The sequence below is a fragment of the Neofelis nebulosa genome, chromosome 7 (assembly GCF_028018385.1).
Source record: "Neofelis nebulosa isolate mNeoNeb1 chromosome 7, mNeoNeb1.pri, whole genome shotgun sequence".
NCBI classification, from domain to species: Eukaryota; Metazoa; Chordata; class Mammalia; order Carnivora; family Felidae; genus Neofelis; species Neofelis nebulosa.
In genome coordinates, this window is record NC_080788.1 from 24,606,293 (window position 1) to 24,626,754 (window position 20,462).

At 34.0% G+C, this 20,462-nt stretch overlaps 1 long non-coding RNA gene across 4 annotated transcripts in view; it reads left to right on the forward strand.

Annotated features, from left to right (window-relative positions):
• LOC131516189 (uncharacterized) overlaps positions 1-20,462 on the forward strand; it is a 123,064-nt gene that overhangs the window by 37,528 nt on the left and 65,074 nt on the right. For all 4 annotated transcript variants that reach the window (XR_009263934.1, XR_009263935.1, XR_009263933.1 and 1 more), the window contains one exon: positions 240-288. This is a non-coding gene — a long non-coding RNA (uncharacterized LOC131516189). The remainder of the gene's footprint in view (positions 1-239; positions 289-20,462) is intronic.

Consider the following 20,462-nt stretch of genomic DNA (forward strand, 5'->3'; position numbering starts at 1 on the left):
CACAGTTGTAGAGAGATACTTGTATATAGAAAATATGTTCTTAAGTAACAAATGAGAGAATAAAAATGAATGAATAAGGAGAGAAGCAATAGTGGTGGGTACTGAAATTCCCATTTGGACTAAAAGAAGAAAAATGTATGCCTATATTAAATAATGACAATGGAACCAATTTTAGTTTTTTGTTAATTTTGCTGTTGAATATTTTTTGATACCTTGTTTTTGCTTTTCTTTCTGTCAAGTTTTGCTGAGATAGGATTGGAATCAGGTTTTCCACTTCAAGGAATAGAGGTGAGTAACAACAAAGATCCTTTGAAGTTCATATGTCATATTCTGTGTGCCAGGTCCTGAGGTCTCTGTGTTCATCTTTTAAGAAGCTTATTTATGGATATTTTTATAATGTGTCATTTTCCTCATTGAGACTCTTATCAGGGTTATCTACATTATTGTATCGTTATAATTTGTTTTTTCATTGTAATTATTTTCTACTTTGATGAAAACATGTAGAATTTAAGAGAATTTTTTTGGCAGTTTCAGATTAGATAAAAAATTGTTATAGTGAAATCCAAATATTATCAGATTTTCTGTATTTGTTTAATTATTGAAATTTCAGAAGAGAGACTCCATGATTCACAAAGCTTTTGTGGTCACACTGCATTACATTTCTGCTTCTACCTTAATTTTTGAGGATTGACTTGAATTGTTTCTCAGTTTTACAACATGAGAAGCCATATGTGATATTTTGTTAGATTTCTTTAAGACCGTAAAATTTTTATATGATAAAATTCTCAATAATTATTTTGAAACACAAAATGGTTCAATTTGCAATACTATTCTGTACTTAAAAAGATATGATGTTAAAAGCATCAAATGGAGAGATATGGAAATATCATATCATTATGATTTCTTACTAAAACTTGAAATATGCATCCTTAAGAAAAATGGTTTCTATATTTCCTGGCATGCCTTGTTGAGGATTTTGTGTTACTTGGGACCTAGTGGTTAATGCTTTAAGAATAGGCAATTTTTTCTTAACAAAGTTCTGTCACAACTCCTATCAAGTACTACTTATTTTTGTATTAATTTATTATGGATTTTTTATTTATATTTATTCTCTAGAACAATAGGAGGTAATTCTAAAGGACTCAGTCATAGATCAAAGAGGGAATTATCTCTGCCAGGTATTGAAATGACTCTAGAACCTCAATCATTAACAAACCTTTGAGCAGGCATACAGATATCAGGACCAATAGGACATGTTTTTATTTAAAAAGCATATTCTCGCAAGCCCCTACTTGTCTATTTGTTACCATTAGTAGATTCACAGGTTCATGGAATTGGTGCTACTATCTCAATCCAAACAGTATAATAGCATATTGATGCATAATATCTATGCAGTAAATTGTCCATATTAGTATGCTATAATAGTACAGAACTCAGACATACAAGAAAAATACAACACAATAGAATCTTCCCTATGACCAGATCCAGCCTCATAGCCCCAAATGCAATTCTTCTAAAAATGTATTTCACTTTTTTTATTTTTTTGTTATTTTTTTGTTTATAAAAATATGATTATATAATTTTTCTCTCTTTGTGACTGGATCATTTGCTCAAGATTCTTACTAGTTAGATGAACATTTTATTTGAAACATCAAATTCATTAGTGTAAATTTTTTAGTAATATCTTCTTATTTTGTATTTCTTACAGATATTCATATCTGTGTTATCATTCTTGATTAATCTTGCTAGGAGGATTTCAATCATATTAATTATTTCAAATTATTTTTTTTGCTATTTTTTCCTTTTATAAGCATGCTTTTTATTTTGCTTATTTCTGCTCTCAACCTCTTTATTTTTTCCTTATACTCTTCTGGATTATTATTTATCTTTATCTAGATTCTTGTAAAATAGAATTGATTGATTTTTTAGCCTTCCCCAATTCTAATATATTTTTTTCACTCTAAATTTCCCTGTAAGCACTTTCTAGTTTCATGAGCACAAGTTTAGCATTTACATCCTCACTATTACTCATATAAATATATTTTCTAGTTTCTATGTTGATTTATTTTTGAATTATGGATTATTTATAAAGGCATTGGTTAATTTCCAAGAAGTTAGGCTTTTTCTTTTGACTTTTATTACTCATTCCTAACCTAATTTCATATGATAAAAAACATACTTTGATGTTATTACTTTAGAATAATTTTTTATCTCTGTCATGGCCCTGGGTATGGCATAATTTAATAAATATTACAGTTATAATTACACTAGCAGGTAATTATATAATTGTGGATGCAGTGTTCTCTACATGCCAGGTAGTTCTATTTTGAAATTATCTTATATATATCTCTTGAATATTTACTAATCAATGATCTGAAAATGAGTTACTCATGGAAAGTCATATGGGAGATAGTCATGGAAATAAGATAACTGGGTGGTTTCTGCAATGTTTGGAATATTTGTGATTTTTCTGTCTTGATTAATTGGTTTGGATGGTGCAAATTTTTATCTGTACAATTTTCATATATGCACTTTTCTACACATATATTATATTTTAATAGAAAGTTTAAAATATCTCAGGGGCACCTGGGTGGCTCAAGTAGGTTAAGCGTCCAACTCTTGATTTTTGGCTCAGAGCATTATCTCACGGTTTGTGGGATCAAGTCCTGCATTAGGCTCTGTGCTAACAGTGCAGAAAATACTTGGTATTCTCTTCCTCTCTCTCTCTCTCTCTCCCTGCCCCTTCCCTGCTCTCTCTCTCTCTCAAAATGAATAAACATTTAAAAATGACATTTTTAAATTTTTTAAACTTCATTTAAAAATGAAAATAAAATGAAACAAAATAAAATGAAATATCTCATCAAATTAACCCAAATATTAGCTAACACATTTCTTAGGAATATCGTCTAATATTTATAAATGTGTTACTTGGTACCTAAAGATTGATGTCTTCAGGATAGGTTGAGTGTTCTCTTTTAAACACATATATTTTCATCTATTTTTCCCCTTCGCTTCCCCCATGGTCTTCTAAGCAGAGAGGGTGGGAGGCAAACCACAAGAGACTATTAAATACAAAAAACAAACTAAAGGTGGATGGAGGGGTGGGAGAGAGGGAAATTGGGTGATGGGCATTGAGGAGGGCACTTGTTGGGATGAGTACTGGGTGTTGTATGTAAGCCAATTTGACAATAAATTATATTTATAAAAAGCCACATACATTTTCAGTTAACTGTAACATTACACTGACAGTCATACCAAGATAGACTTTCATTACTAATCACTTAAATATTATTATTAATTGCAAAGCAAAATTAGTATTCTAAGATTTAGATGTTCTGAAAAAGCCATTGAATAAATTACAGCTTTAATAAAATTTTTATTTATAATAACCTACATTCTGATAATATATGCAAGGATGACAATGGAGGACAAAATTTATTACACTGATAAAAAAGTGTTCCCATAAAAAATAATCAGGATAGCTTCCTGATTATAGTAGGAATTTTTAAGATTCTGGCATTCTATTTGTTTCTTTCCAGATAAATTTGAGCAGATTTATGTTTGTTGTATGGATTTTTCTTTTCATGTGTTTGTCTTTAGTGCTGGCAATTCATAATTGAGAGTGAAAGAATAAGAAAATAAATATAAAGGTATAGTTATGGTACCGGAATTAGGTGGTAAATTAATCACACAAGATATAGAGAATTTTAATCTAGCATGATGTTTACTTAGCTTTATAGAAGTCTGTAATATGCAGAATGGACTAATGTCATCTCATTGAGAGATCTAATAGTTACTCATGCACAGTTTTATTTTGCACTAACCACCCTATAAATATTTTATGACTTAATTCATATAGAAGCCTAGGGGTGTGTGTGTGTGTGTGTGTGTGTGTGTGTGTGTGCCTGATACGGAGAAACAAAAATATCTAGCTGTCAGTGCACTTTGTATATATACAGATAGAGTAATGTTGAGTCATATTTACATATCAAACATGCCTTATTCAACTCTGGAGTGAGGCTACAGGTAATGCATTCCAAGTGGGGTTAGCAGGTTAAAGTCTCTTTGCACATAACATTTCATAATTATTTTCTGTCAGTATTTTCTAAATAGACTGTGAAAATAAATCCAAGGTCTTTTCTCCAGGCCAGCCTAAGTATGTGGTGAACTCATTACTTACTGTCTTATTTATAAAAAATTGTAATCACATTGAGAGATTATAACAAAGTTGGCATTATGGAATAGATACTGAAGTGTTAGTAATCATGCTGTTGGTTTGGCTTAAGATGACTTAAGAAAAAATTGGAAAAACACATAGAGAAAGTGTTGATATAACTCCTTTATCTAGAGAGTTTAGCTGTGCGTGTGTGTGTGTGTGTGTGTAATAGAAATAATGTCGCTAAATAGAAAAATTTTAGGTTTTAGTATTAACAGAGACAAAAAAATTAAAGAAGGAACTGTAAGTGCAGATCAGGTAAAAATATGAAGTTATATCTAGGGATTAAATCAGTAGATGAGAACTTAGTAGTAATATTATTGTTCTAATGTGGGAAAATGTTGCTTAGGATACAGAAGGGAGACAAAGTTTCTGAAATCAAGTTTATATAAAGTGTTGTTTTGGTGTGGATTAATTCTTGCTTGAATAACCTAAGTGGTAAATTTTGAAAATCAATTTTTGCAACCTTATTTACTCTGTTATAATGTGTGTGTGTGTGTGTGTGTGTGTGTGTGTGTGTGAACATTGCCATATCCCTAGCTAAACCATCACCACACAGAAGTGGATATGAAGAAGCTTGTGAAATTACCATACTGTCAGCTTCAATAAACTAAAGCCAAAATGTTCACTGTCTTAATATAGTATAAATAACAACCCTGTAAGAAAGTAACTCAGTTATGAAGTAAGCATGGGAAGATGACAAAGTAGAAAGACCTTAAACTCACGTCATTCCGTGATTACAACTAGATATCACTCACATCTGAGTAAAATAAACTAGAAAGTTATCCAAAGACTAGCAGAACAAACTCCACAACTAAAGGTGTGGAAAAAGGCACATCAGAGAAGTTAGAAAAGGTAGAAGTTAGAAGGGTAGAAAGGGCAGAAAAGAGTTGCCCACAGAAAGGAGGGAGCCACAATAGCAGACAGGAAAAAGCACCGGGGATCCCACATGGGGAAAACAAATCCCCATAATGTCTGGATTTGAAAACCAGAGGGGCTGAATTCCATGAGTTTGTATAGCCAATAGGACTTTGAGCCTGTAACTTTAAAAGTCAGCCAACTCAGCACTGGGTAAACTGGTAAGGGCATTGATAGCTTGGTCTCTTATCTATCTCTATCTATTAAAAAGACAATAACTCAAAGGGAAACAACATAGAAGTGACAGCTTGCATAAAGTGAGGGAGGTCTGTTTATATTGATTTCAAAATGTGCTGGGGGACTTCTCTAGAAACAAAGGAGCTGGTGGCTGCCTTTTCCTCCCCCACCCCCCCCCAACATAAACATAGAGACACCTGCAGGATATAGCACTGCACAGACAATTGTTACATAATCTGCTAGCAGTGCACCCCACCCACAAGTTCTCCCAAGAACTCATCCACTCCAAGCCTATTTCCCTCACCCTTTAGCTCAGCATGCATTTTATTAAGACCACACACACCCTGCCTAGTCACTGACTCTGTGCCATGGCCAAGCAGCTGGCATGCTTCTGGGGATCTGTTCAAGGACTATAGACTCAGTGCAAAATTTTCTAACACTAACACCACACCCCTGAGCCCTTCTGGTGTGACACCACCTCAGAGCTGGCCTCCCTCGTTCTCACTAACATTAAAGACAGTAAGAAAAACCCACAACAGGCAAGAAGTCAGTATAGATGTCTGAAATGAAAGGAAAAGTGACTCAGACACGATATCAGGATGCAAGCAACATACATGGGAGCCTGAGCTAAAGTGCCAGGTTCTAGTGAAGGGAAGACACTGCACTGCAGAGCACTACATGACCTTTTCTTCACAAAGCCACTACTTTCAAGAGTAGAAGACATAACAGACTTTCCTGACACAGAAAAACAAACACAGAGAGGTAGACAAAATGAGGAGAGAGAGGAATATGTGCCAAATGGAAGAACACGAGAAAAATCACAGCAAGAGATCTAACTGAAGGAGAAACAAGTAATATGTCTGATACATAATTTAAAGTAACAATCATAAAGATACCCACTGGATTTCAGAAAAGGATGGAGGATATCAGTGAGAATTTGACAAACAGATAAAAATAACATCAGAGATAAAGAACTCAATAAATGAAATAAAAAATATGACAGATGAATAAAGAATAGGCTACAGGAAGCAGAGGACAGTATCAGTGACCTGGAAGAGAGAATAGTAGAAAGCAATCAAGATGAATAGGTGAGAGACAAACAAATACTGCACAATGAGAATAGACCTAAAGAACTCATTGACCTCATCACGTGTAATAAAATTCACATTATAGGGACTCCAGGAGAAGAGAGAGAAAGGAGGGCACAAAATATATTTGAAGAAATAATGGCTGAAAATTTCCTGAATTGGGGGAGGGGAACAGATCCAGATTCAACACACAAAGGTTCCCCAACGAATTCAACCCTAGGAGGTTCACACCAAGACACATAGTAATTAGAATGGCAAAATATAATGATTCTGAAAGAATATTAAAAGTTGTAAGAGAAAAGAAGACAACTACATACAAAGGAAACCCCATAAGTATATCAGATGATTTTTCAACAAAAACTTTGCAGGCCCAAAGGAAATAGCATTATGCATTCAAAGTGTTGAAAGGGAAAAATCTATAGCCAAGAATACTTTTCCAGCAGGGCTATCATTCAGAATATAAGGAAAGCTGAATAGTTTCTTAGAAAACAAACGTTAAAATAATTCATGACCACTAAACCAGCCCAACAAAAAAGATTAAAAACCTCTGAGTGGGAAACAAAAATCATAAGTAAGAGTAAGAAAAATAGAAAGTACAAAAGCAAAAAAAAATATTAAGTATACTTATAAAAATCACTCAATACAAGCACAAAATAAAAGGATATAAAATATGATGCCAAATATCTGAAATGTGGATGGAGAGGAATAAATTAGTACAAAATTAAGCAGACATGAGTTTAATATAGGCTGCTATATGCAGAAAATGTTAGATATAAACAGAACGATAACTGCAAATCAAAAAACAATAATAGGAAAAAGAATAAATAGTTGGAAATCCAAGTATAATGCTAAAGACACACAGCAAACCATAAAAGAGAAAATGAAGAAAGGATAAGAGAAAAACTACAAAACAACCACAAAATAAGTAACAACATGGCAATAAGTGCATATTTATCAATAATTACTTTCAATGTAAATGAACCAAACACTAAAATCAAAAGACACAGGATAATAGAGTGAACATGAAAACAAGACCCATCTATATTCTGCCTACAAAATATTCATTTTAGGCCTAAAGACACCCACAGATAGAAAGTTAGGAAATGGAGAAACATTGATCATGCAAATGGATGTCAAAGGAAAGCCAAAGTAGCAAACATATGTCACACAAAATAGGCTTTAAAACAAAGTCTGTAACAAGAAACTAAGAAGGGCACTATGTAATATTAAAGGAGAGAATCCAACCAGAAGATGTAACAATTGTAAATATCTATGCACCCAAAATAGGAGCAGTTAATACATAAACAATAATAAACTAAAGGAAATAATATATAATAATATAATAATAGTAGGGGAAATTAACACGCACATTTACATCAATGGACAGATAACCTGAACAGAAAATAAGGAGCAATATCTTTGAATTACAAACTGGACCAGATGGATTTAACAGATATATTTAGAACATTTCATTCTAAAACAGAAAAATACACATTCTTTTCAAGTTCACATGGAACATTCTCTAGAATAGATCACACAGTAGCCCACAAAACTAGCCTCAACAAATGCAAGTTCAAAGTCATACCATGTGTCTTTTCTGACCACAACACTATGAAACTAGAAACCAACTACAGGAAAAAATCTGTAAAGACTACAAACACATTTAGGTTAAATAACATACTAATAAATGATGAATGGGTAAACGAAGAAATCAAGAAATAAATTAAAAATGCATGGAAAACAAGTGGTCCAGTTTCATTCCTCTGCATGTCGCTGTCCAGTTTTCCCAGCACCACTTGCTGAAGAGACTGTCTTTATTCCATTGGATATTCTTTCCTGCTTTGTCAAAGATTAGTTGGCCATACATTTGTGGGTCCATTTCTGGGTTCTCTATTCTGTTCCATTGATCTGAGTGTCTGTTCTTGTGCCAGTACCATACTGTCTTGATGATTACAGCTTTGTAGTATAGCTTAAAGTTTGGGATTGTGATGCCTCCTGCTTTGGTTTTCTTTTTCACTCATATGAGGACTTTAAGAGACAAAACAGATGAACATAAGGGAAGGGAAATAAAAATAATATAAAAACAGGGAGGGGGACAAAACAGAAGAGACTCATAAATATGGAGAACAAACTGAGGGTTACTGGAGGGGTTGTGGGAGAGGGAAGGGGCTAAATGGGTAAGGGGCACTGAGCAATCTACTCCTGAAATCATTGTTGCACTATATGCTAACTAATTTAGATATAAATTTTTTTTTAGAAAATTAAAAAAAATACATGGAAACAAATGAAAATGAAAACAAAACAGTCCATAACTTTTGGAATGTAGCAAAAGCAGTTCTAAGAGGGAAGTGTGTAACCACATTGGCCTAACTCAAGAAGCAAAAAGAAGTTCAGAAAATAACCTAAACTTACACCTAAGGAAGGTAGGAAAAGAAAAACAACACCCAAAGCCAGCAGAAGGAAAGAAATAATATTAGGGTAGAAATAAATTGTATAGAAACTAAAAACACAATACAGCAGATCAAGGAAACTAAGAACTAATTCTTTGAAAAGATGAAAAACATGATAAATTCATCAAGGAGAAAGAGAAAGAATTCAAATAAACAATATCAAAAATAAAAGAGGAAAAAATAAGAACCACTACAACAGAAATGCAAACCATGGTAAGACAATATTATGAAAAACTATGCCAACAAATTGGACAACCGGGAAGAAATGAATAAATTCCTAGAAACATATAACCTACCAAAACTGAAGCAGAAAGGAATAGAAATTTGAACAGGCTGGTTACCATCAAGGAGATTGAATCGGTAATTTTAAAAAATCTCAACAAACAAAAGCCCAGGACCAGATGGCTTCACAGGGAAATTCCACAAAACATTTAAAGAAGAGCTAATACCTATTATTCTCAAACTCCCAAAAAATAAAAGGAGAAGGAAAACTTCCAAATTCATTCTCTAAGGTGAGTATCACTCTATACCAAAGTCAGATAGACATCATAAAAAAAAAGATAACAGCAGACCAATAACTGATGAACTTTGATGCAAAACCAACAAACAAAATCCAACAATACATTTAAAAAAAACATTCATCATGATCAAGTGGTGTTTATCCCTGGGCTGCAAGGGTGGTTCAAAATTCTCAAATCAATCAATGTGATACATTACATCAATAAGAGAAAGTATAAAAACATATGATTATCTTAATATATTCAGGAAAAGCATTTGAAAAAATACAACCGTCAACAAAGTAAGTTTAGAGGGAACATACCTCAACATAATAAAAGCCACATACAAAAAAAAAAAAACCCACAGCAAATATTACCCTCAATGGGGAAAAACTGAGAGTGTTCCCTGTAAGGTCAGGGACAAGACGAGCATGTTCACTCTCATCACCTTCATTCAACATAGTACTGGAATTCCTATTCACAGAAACTAGACAACAAAAGGAAATAAAGCACATTCAAAGTGGTAAGGAAAAAGTAAAAAATTTACTATTTGCAGATAACATAATACTCTATACAGAAAATGCTAAAGATTCCACCAAAAATATTAGAACTACTAAATGAATTCAATAAAGTCACAGGTTAAAAAAATTAATGTGCATAAATTTGCTGCATTCCTATACACCAATAATGAAGCAGCACAAATAGAAAACAAGGAATCAACCCCATTCACAATTGCACTAAAAACCATAAGATACCTAGGAGTAAACATAGCCCAAGAGATAAAAGATCTGTACTCTGAAAATGATACAACACTAATGAAAGAGGCTGATGAGGATACAAAAAAATGGAAAAACATTCCATTGTCATGGACTGGAAGAACAAACGTTGTTAAAATGTCTATAATACAAAAGCAATCTACACCTTTGGTGTAATACCTATCAAACAAACATCAGCAGTTTTCACAGAGCTAGAACAAACAATCCTAAAATTTGCATAGAACCACAAAAGACCCAGAATAGCCAAAGAAACCTTGAAAAAGAAAAGCAAAGCTGAAGACATCACAATTCCAGCCTTCACGTTATATTACAAAGCTGTAGTAATCAAGACAGTATGGTACTGATACAAAAACAGATACATAGATCAATTGAACAGAACACCCAGAAATGGGCCCACAAGTATATAGTCAAATAATCCTTTGAAAAGCAGGAACGAATATCCAACGGAAAAAAGACAGTGTCTTCACTGTCTTTTGAAGTGAGTGCTGGGAAGACTGGACAGCAACATTAAGAAGAATGAAATTGGACCACTTTCGTACACCATACACAAAAATAAAGTCAAAATAGACAAAAGACCTAAATGTGATACAGGGAACCATCACAATCTTAGAAGATAAAACAGCAACCTCTTTGATTCAGGCTGCAGCAACTTTTTACTTGACGTGTCTCTGGAGGCAAGGGAAATAAAAGCAAAAATGAACTATTGTGACCTCATCAAGATAAAATGCTTCTGGGGGCACCTGGGTGGCTCAGTCGGTTGAATGTCTGACTTCAGCTTAGGTCATGATCTCCCAGTTCGTGGGTTCAGGCCCCACATCAGGCTCTGTGCTGACAGCTTGGAGACTAGAGCCTGCTTCAGATTCTGTCTCCCCCTCTCTCTCTGCCCCTCCCCCACTCGTGCTCTCTCTCTCTCTCTTGAAAATAAATAAATGTTAAAAATATTTTTAAAAGAAGATAAAATGCTTCTGCACAGCATGGGAAACAATCAATGAAACTATAAGGCAACTGACAGAATGGGAGAAGGTATTTGCAAATTACATATCTATAAAGGGTTAGTATCCAAAATCTATAAAGAACTTACCAAAGTCAACAAGCCCTGCCAAAAACAAAACAAAACAAATAATCCAGTGAAGAAATAGGCAAAAGACATGAATAGACATTTTTCCAAAGAAGACATCCAGATGGCTAACAGACACATGAAAAGATGCTAAACGTCACTCATCATCAGGGAAATACAAATCAAAACTGCAATGAGATACCACCTCACACCTGTCAGAATGGCTAAAATTATCAACTTAGGAAACAAGAGATGTTGGCAAAGATGTGGAGAAAGGAGCACCCTCTTACACTGTAGGTGTGAATACAAACTGGTGCAGCCACTCTGGAAAACAGCATGGATGTTTAAAAAGTTAAAAATAGAACTACCTTAGGATCCAGTAATTGCACTACTAAGTACTTAACCAAACAATATAAATATACTGATTTGAAGGGGCACATGCTCCCCGATGTTTATAGCATCATTGTTATAGCATCCATAATTTGAATATATATATATATATATATATATATATATATATATATACACACACACACACACAATGGAATATATAAAAAAGAAAAATGAAATATTGCCATTTGCAGTGATGTGGATGGATCTAAAAAGTATAATGTTAAGCAAAATAAACCAGAGAAAGACAAATACAGTATGATTTGACTCATGTGGAAGTTAAGAAACAAAACAAAGAAAGGGAAAAGGTAAGAGACAGAGAGAGAGAGACAAAAAACAGTCCCTCAATTATAAGTAAAAATCTGATGTTTACCAGTGGGGAAGATTATAAATGGGGGGATGGTTAAATAGGTGATGAAGGTTAAGGAGTTCACTTGCAATGAGCACAGGGTGATGTATGGAAGTGCTGAATCACTATATTGTATACCTGAAACCAACATAACAGTGTATGTTAACTAATTGGAAATAAAATGAAAACTTTAAAAATTATAAGGAAAAAATACATTTACAATACCATACTGTAAAAAAAAGTCCATGTATAAGTGGACCTGCACAGTTACAACCCATGTTGTTCAAATGCCAACTGTACTATATAAATTTACTTATATATTAAATCTTAAAAAGTCAAATTCATAAAATCAGAGAGTGGAATGGTAGTTTTCAGGGGCTAAGGGGTGAGGAAAGTGAGCAGATTTTGGTCACAGGGTAATAACTTCAGTTTTAAGATTAATAGATTCTGAGAATCTAATGTAAAGCATAATGACTGTAGTTAATACTGTATTGTATACTCAAAATTTGCAAACAGATGTCTTAAATATTCTCACCATAGTAAAAAAAAAAGGTAACTATATGAGGTGATGGATGTATTAATTAACTTGATTGTGGTAATCATTTCACAGTGCATACTTCTATGAAATCATTGTGTTTTAAACCTTAAATATGTAAAACTTTTATTTGTCAATTTTACCTCCATAAACTCTTAAAAAATAGATCAATTAGACAAGATTAATTAAGAAATAAAAAACTTAACACCTAACAGGCATCTGTAGAAATACAGATACAACAATAATAGAATATACATACTGCCCAAATGCCATGGAGCATTCTCCAGAAAGATTATTTGTTCTGCCATAAAATCCACATCACTATATTTAAAAGAATTGAAATCATTCAATTCATAATCTGTGACCACTAAGATATTGTATCATAAATGGATAACAGAAAGAAATTTGGGGAATTCATAATGAGGTGGAAATTAAACAATACACTCCTAAAAACCTTACAAGTCAAAAATGAACTACTGGGACTTCATCAAAATAAAAAGCTTCTGCACAGTGAAGGAAACAATAAGCAAAACTAAAAGGCAACTGACAGAATGGGAGAAGATATTTGCAAATGACATATCAGATAAAGGGTTAGTATCCAAAATCTATAAAGAACTTATCAAACTCAACATTCAAAAAAACAAATAATCCAGTGAAGAAATGGGCAAAAGACATGAATAGACACAATGCAAATCAAAACCACAATGAGATATCACCTGACACCTGGCAGAGTGGCTAACATTAACAACTCAGGCAACAAGAGATGTTGGCAAGGATGCAGAAAAAGAAGATCTCTTTTGCATTGTTGGTGGGAATGCAAACTGGTGAAGCCACTCTGGAAAACAGGTTGGAGGTTCCTCAAAAAACTAAAAATAGAACTACCCTACGACCCAGAAATTGCACTACTAGGTATTTATCCACGGGATACAAGTGTGCAGTTTCGAAGGGACACATGCACCCCCATGTTTATAGCAGCACTATCAACAATAGCCAAAGTATGGAAAGAGCCAAAATGTTCATTAATGGATGAATGAATAAAGAAGATGTGATATATATATATATATATATATATATATATATATATATATATATATCTCACATATATACACACATATATATATACACACACATATATACACAATGGAGTATTACTCGGCAATCAAAAAGAATGAAATCTTGCCATTTGCAACTACGTGGATGGAACTGGAGGGTATTATGCTAAGTGAAATTAGTCAGTAAGAGAAAGACAAAAATCCTATGACTTCACTCATATGAGGACTTTAAGAGACAAAACAGATGAACATAAGGGAAGGGAAACAAAAATAATATAAAAAAAGGGATGGGAACAAAACAGAAGAGACTCATAAATATGGAGAACAAACAGGGTTATTGGAGGGGTTGTGGGAGGGGGGATGGGCTAAATGGGTAAGAGGCACTAAGGAATCTACTCCTGAAATCATTGTTGCACTATATGCTAACTAATTTGGATTTAAATTAAAAACAAAAAACAAAAACAAAACCTATCTATATATACTGCCTGCAAGGGACTCATTTTAGACCTAAAGACACCTGTGTATGGAGAGTGAGGGGATGCAGAAACATTGCTCATGCATGCAAATGGATGTTAAAAGAAAGCCAGAGTAGCAATAGTTATATTGGAAAAATAGACTTCAAAACAAAGATTGTAACAAAGAACAAAGAAGGACACTGTATATAATAAAGCAGACAATACATCAAGAAAATACAACAATTGCAAATATTTATGCACCCAACGTGAGAGTACCCAAATACATATAACAGTTAATAACAAACATAAAGTAACTAATTGATAGTAATACAATGATAGTAGGGGACTTTAATGCTACACTTACATCAGTGAACAGAACATCCAAATAGAAAATCAACAAGGGTGAGCCTGGGTGGCTCATTCAGCTAAGCTTTCCACTCTTGGTTTCAGCTCAAGTCATTATCTCATGGTTCATTAGTTCGACCCCACTGGGGCATGACAGGGCAGAGCATGCTTGGGATTCTCTCTCTCTCCCTCTCTCTCTATGGTCCTCCCCGACTTGTGTGCTCTCTCTCTCTCTCTCTCTCTCTTTCAAAATAAATAAATAAACTTAAAAAAAAAGAAAATCAACAAGAAAACTACTTTGAATGACACATTGTACCAGGTGAATTTAACAGATTTGTTCAGAATATTCCATCCAAAAAACCCAGCAGAATACATATTCTTTTCAAGTGTACATGGAACATTCTACAGAATAGAGAACATGTTAGCCTACAAAACAAGCCTCAATAGACCTGAAACCATAAAAATTCTAGCATATTCTACAGGCATAACAACTTATGATATAAGCCATAAAAACTTTTTTTTCTAGATAAGTCTCCTGAGGCAAGGAAACAAAATCAAAAATAAACTATTGGGACTTCATCAAGATTAAAAGCTCTGCACAGCAAAATAAACAAAAAACTACAAGGCACCTACATAATGGGAGACGATATTTGTAAATAACATATCTGATAAAGGTTTCATCTCCACAATATATAAAAAACTTATAAAACTCAACACCCAAAAAACAAATAATTCAGTTTAAAAATAGGCAGAATGCATGAATAGACATTTTTCCAAAGAATACACCCAGATGACTAACAGATACATGAAAAGATGTTTAACAACACTCATCATCAGGGAAATGCAAATCAAAACTACACCTCACACCTGTCAGAATGGCTAAAATTAATAATACAAGAAACAACAGGTGTTGGTGAGGATGTGGAGAAAAAGGAATACTCCTGCACTGTTGGTAGAATGCAAACTGGTGCAGCCTCTAGAACAAAGTATAGATTTTCCCCAAAAAACTTAAAAATATAACTACCTGATTACCCATCTATCACACTACTGGGTATTTACCTGAAGAATACAAAAACACTAATTCAAAGTGATACATGCACCCCTACATTTATTGGAGGATTATTTGCAATAGCCAAGATATGGAAGGAGCCCAAGTGTCCATTATTTGATGAATGTATAAAGAGGATGTGGTATATATATAAAGTGGAATATATAAAAAATAAGAATGAGATCTTGCCATTTGTGATGACATTGATGGACCTAGAGAGCATTATGCTAAGTGAAATAAGTCACTCAGAGAAGGACAAATAGCATATGGTTTTACTCATATGTGGAATTAAGAAACAAAACAAACAAAGAGAAACAAAGCAAACAAGCAAAGAGAAAAATAAGAGAGTTAATCAAGAAGTAGACTCTTAATCATAGAGAACATACCAAACAAAACAAATTGATGGTTTTCAGAGGGGAGGTGAGTGGACAGATGGGTGAAATAGGTGATGGGGATTAAGGAGTGCACTTGTGATGAGCACGTGATGTATGGAAATGTTCAATCACTACAAGTGTACACCTGAAACTAATATAATACCCTTTGTTAACTAAATGGAATTAAAATAAAAACTTAAAAGAAAGTAATCTTTGGCTAAATTCTCTGTCTTCCAACTCATCATGGTGATTGCCCTGAGCTCCCAGTGTCAGCCTTGTTGATCATTCAGTCATTTGGGAGGTCTTTCTCTTTTCTTGAAGAAAACTTCATATTCACAACTGGATAGTTCTATTGACCCATCCTGTCAAACCCCAGAAATCTAACAGCTTTCCTTGATTTTGCCCCATCCCTATTCCCTTTAATTCAACCTGGCAGTTTTTCTTCTGATACAATTCCATCTCTATTCTTGGCTTCTGCTAAGATGGCTGGTTAAGTCAATGAGTTATGCCTGTAATCTCTTTATGCAGCTGTTTTCCAGCCACACTTTGGTATTCTTTCCAGAGCAAGCTTTCTTGTATTTCACAATATGGATAAGTTAAGAATTTTCCAAATATTCAAGTTATGGTTCTTTTTCCCTTAACAATTTCTTCAACTTATTATTCTGCTCTCACATTTTACTATAAGCAACAAAGATAAACCAGGATGTGCTTTCAATACTTTGCTTAGAAATCTCCTTAAATATATATGACCATCACTACAATTTCAACTTTCCACAAGACACTACAACGCAATTTGGCCAAATTATTTCCCACGTTATAACAGAGAACACCTTGGAGCTCCTGGGTGGCTCAGTCAGTTGAGTTTCCAACTTCAGCTCAGGTCATGATATCCCGGTTTGTGGGTTTGAGCCCTGCGTCAGGCTCTGTGCTGACAGCTCAGAGCCTGGAGCCTGCTTCCGATTCTGTGTCTTCCTCTCTCTCTGCCCCTAACCCACTCGCATTCTGTCTCTGTCTCTCTCAAAAATAAATAAACGTTAAAAAAATAACAGATAATACCTTTCTTCCTATTTTGAAATGTTATTGAATAATATGTTCTTCATTTTTATTTGAGATCTCAGTATAATCACCTTTAGTGTCCATATTCCTACCAACAGTCTTTTCAAGACAATCTAGGTTTTTTTTTTTCTATCATGCACCTCAAAGCTCTTCCAGCTTCTATGCACAATCCAGTTCCAAAGTAACTTCTACATTTTTAAGTACTTGTTATAATAGCACCTCATTTAATTGCACCAAAATTTGTATTATTTTGATAGAGCTGCAATAACAAAATACCAGAAACTGAATACCTTAACACAAATTTATTTTCTTACAGTTATGGAGGCTAGAAGTCCATGAACAAGATATTGGCAGGTTTAGTTCCTCCCATTATTATTATTATTACTATTATTATTATTAGTTTTTATTCAAATTCCTGCTAGTGAACATACAGTGTTATATTAGTTTCAGGTGTACAATTTAGTGATTCAGCAATTCCATACAACACCTGGTGTTCATCACAATAAGTGTCCTCCTTAATACCCATCACCTATTTAACCCATTTCCCCCCCCCCCCACTTGCCTCTCCTCTAATAACCATCAGTTTGTTCTCTATAGTTAAAATTCTCTTGCTTTGCCTCTATTTCCCTATGCTCATTTGTTTGGTTTCTTAAATTCCACATATGATTCAAATCATATGATATTTGTCTTTCTCTGACTGACTTATTTCACTTAGCATAATACTGTCTATCTCCATTCACGTCATTGCAAATGGCAAGATTTATGGCTGAGTAATATTCCATTGTACATATATACCACCTCTTCTTTGTTCATTCAATAGTCTGTGGACACTTGGGCTCTTTCCATAGTTTGGCTATTGTAGATAATGCTGCTATAAATATCACGGTGCATGTATCCCTTTGAATTACTTCTCATATTCTTTAGGTAAATACCTAGCAGTGCAATTACTGAATCATAGGGTAGTTCTATTTTTAACTTGTTGAGGAACCTCCATACTGCTTCCAGAATGGATGTGCCAGTTTGCATTCCCACCAACAGTATAAGGGAGTACCCCTTTCTCCACATCCTTGTCAACACCTGTTGTTTCCTGAGTTGTTAATTTTAGCTTTTCTGACTGCTGTGAAGTGATATCTCATTATAGTTTTGATTTGCATTTCCCTGATGATGAGCGATGTTGAGCATCTTTTCATGTATCTGTTAGCCATTTGTATATTTTCTTTGGAAAATGTCTATTCATGTCGTCTGCACATTTTTAAATTTGATTATTTGTTTTTTGGGTGTTAAGTTCTTTATATATTTTGAGAACTAACTCTTTACCAGAAATTTCACCTGAAATATCTTCTCCCATTCCACAGGTTGTCTTTTAGTTTTGTTGAGTATTTCCTTCACTGTGCAGAAGATTTTTATTTTGAGGAAGTCCCAATAGTTTATTTTTGTTTTAGTTTCCCTTACCTCAGGAGACATATCTTGTAAAAAGTTGCTACGGCTGATGTCAAAGAGGTTACTGCCTGTCTTCTCCACTAGGATATTTATAGTTTCAGGTCTCACATTTAGGTCTTTCATCCACTTTGAGTTAATTTTTGGGTAAGGTAAAAGAAAGTGGTTCAGTTTCATTCTTTTGCACATTGCTGTCCAGTTTGCCCAACAGCATTTGCTGAAAAGACTGTCTTTTTTTCCACTGGATACTCCTTCCTGCTTCATCAAAGATTAATTGACCATAAAGTTGTGGGTTTATTTCTGGCTTTTCTATTCTGCTCCATTGACCTATGTGTCTGTTTTCGTGCCAGTACCATACTGTCTTTATCACTGCAGCTGTGTAATATGACTTGAAGTTCAGAATTGTGATGCCTCCAGCTTTGCTTTTCTTTTTTAAGATTGCTTTGGTTATTTGGAGTCTTTTTTGGTCTCATACAATTTTAGGATTGTTTGTTCTACTTCTGTGAAAACCACTATTGGAATTTTGATAGGGATTGCATTAAATGTGTTGGTTGCTTTGGATAGTATAGACACTTTAACAATATTTGTTCTTCCAATCCATAAGCACAGAAAGTCTTTCCGTTTCTTTGTATCATCTTAATTTCTTTCATCACTGTTTTATAGTTTTCAGGGTACAGGTCTTTCACCACTTTGGTTAGGTTTATTCCCAAGTATCTTACATTTTTTGCCATTGTATATGAGGTTGATTCCTTAGTTTTTCTTTCAGCTGTTTTATTATAGGTGTATAGAAATGCAACAGATCTCTGTACATTTATTTTGTATACTGTGACTTTCCTGAATTCATGTATCAGTTCTAGCAATATAATACGATGTCACCTGCAAATAGTGAAATCCACAGTTAATGCCATCCTCAATGGGGAAAAACTGAGTGCTTTTCTTCTATGGTCAGGAACAAGACAGCGATGTCCACTCTTATCACTGTTATTTAACATAATATTGGAAGTTCTAGCCACAGCAGACAACAAAAAGTAATAAAAGGCATTCAGGTCAGCAAGGAAGTGGCTTGGTTTCTTTTGAGAAATCTCCCCTTGGCTTGCAGATGGTCACCTTCTTACCGTGGTCTCACATGGCTATTTCTCTGCGTGTGCACATCCCTGGTGTTTTTTATATGTCCAAATTTCCTCTTCTTACATGGATACAAGTCATATTGGATCAGGGGCTATCCATATTACTTCATTTAACTCTAATTGCATATTTGAAAGCTATATGCAAATAAAGTCACATTCTGAGGAACTGGGGCTTAGAGCTTCAACATATTTTGGGAAAATTCAGTCCATAACAGCACTAAAAGTCTGGCATAATGTTATAATGATATATAGGCAAATGAAATTTCACGGCACTCTTTCTCCCAAAAGCAGTTATTTCATCTTCAACAAGACTCCCCTGAGTGTTCTGTTTTTTATTGAAATCCAGATTTCCACTCAAGTTGATTATGACCATTTTTAATTTAAAAACTTTATTTTTAAATCATAAAAACTAAATGGAGGGGCATCTGGCTCAGTCAGTTGAGTTTCCAACTTTGGCTCAGGTCATGATATTATGGTAATAATACCATATTATTAACTGTATTCACCCTGCTATACATTAGATCCTCAAAATTTATTGTCATAATTGAAAATTTATATCCTTTGATCTACATTACCCAATTTCTCCCTCCACCAGCCTCTGGAAACCACCATTATATTCTCTCTTTCAATAAAATTAGTGTTTCTGTTTAATTCTACATGTGTTACTATACAGTAGTTGTCATTCTTTCTCTAGCTTATTTCTGACCTATATTAATTTCCTTGTCTCTGAAGAAATTTTTTTGACACTCCTTGGGAGACAGGTCTACTGGCAACAAATTCTCTCAGTATTGATTGTTTGAGAAGGTGTTTATTTCTTCACTTTTGAAAGATGATTTCACTTGGTGCAGAATTCTACCTTGCTATTGCTTTTCTCTCAATGCTTTAAATACTTCATTCTTCTTGCTTGTAAGGTTTCACAGGAGAAGTTGGTGTAACTTTTATCTTTGCTCTTCTGTAGGTAAAATTTTCCCCCTCTGACTTAATTCAAGATATATTATTTTAATCTTTGCTTTTTTGGAGTTCAAAAAGAATATCTCTTGGTGTAGTGTTTTTGGTGTTTATCTTTTTTGGTGTTCTCTAAACTTCCAGGATGTGTGGTTTTGTATATGACATTA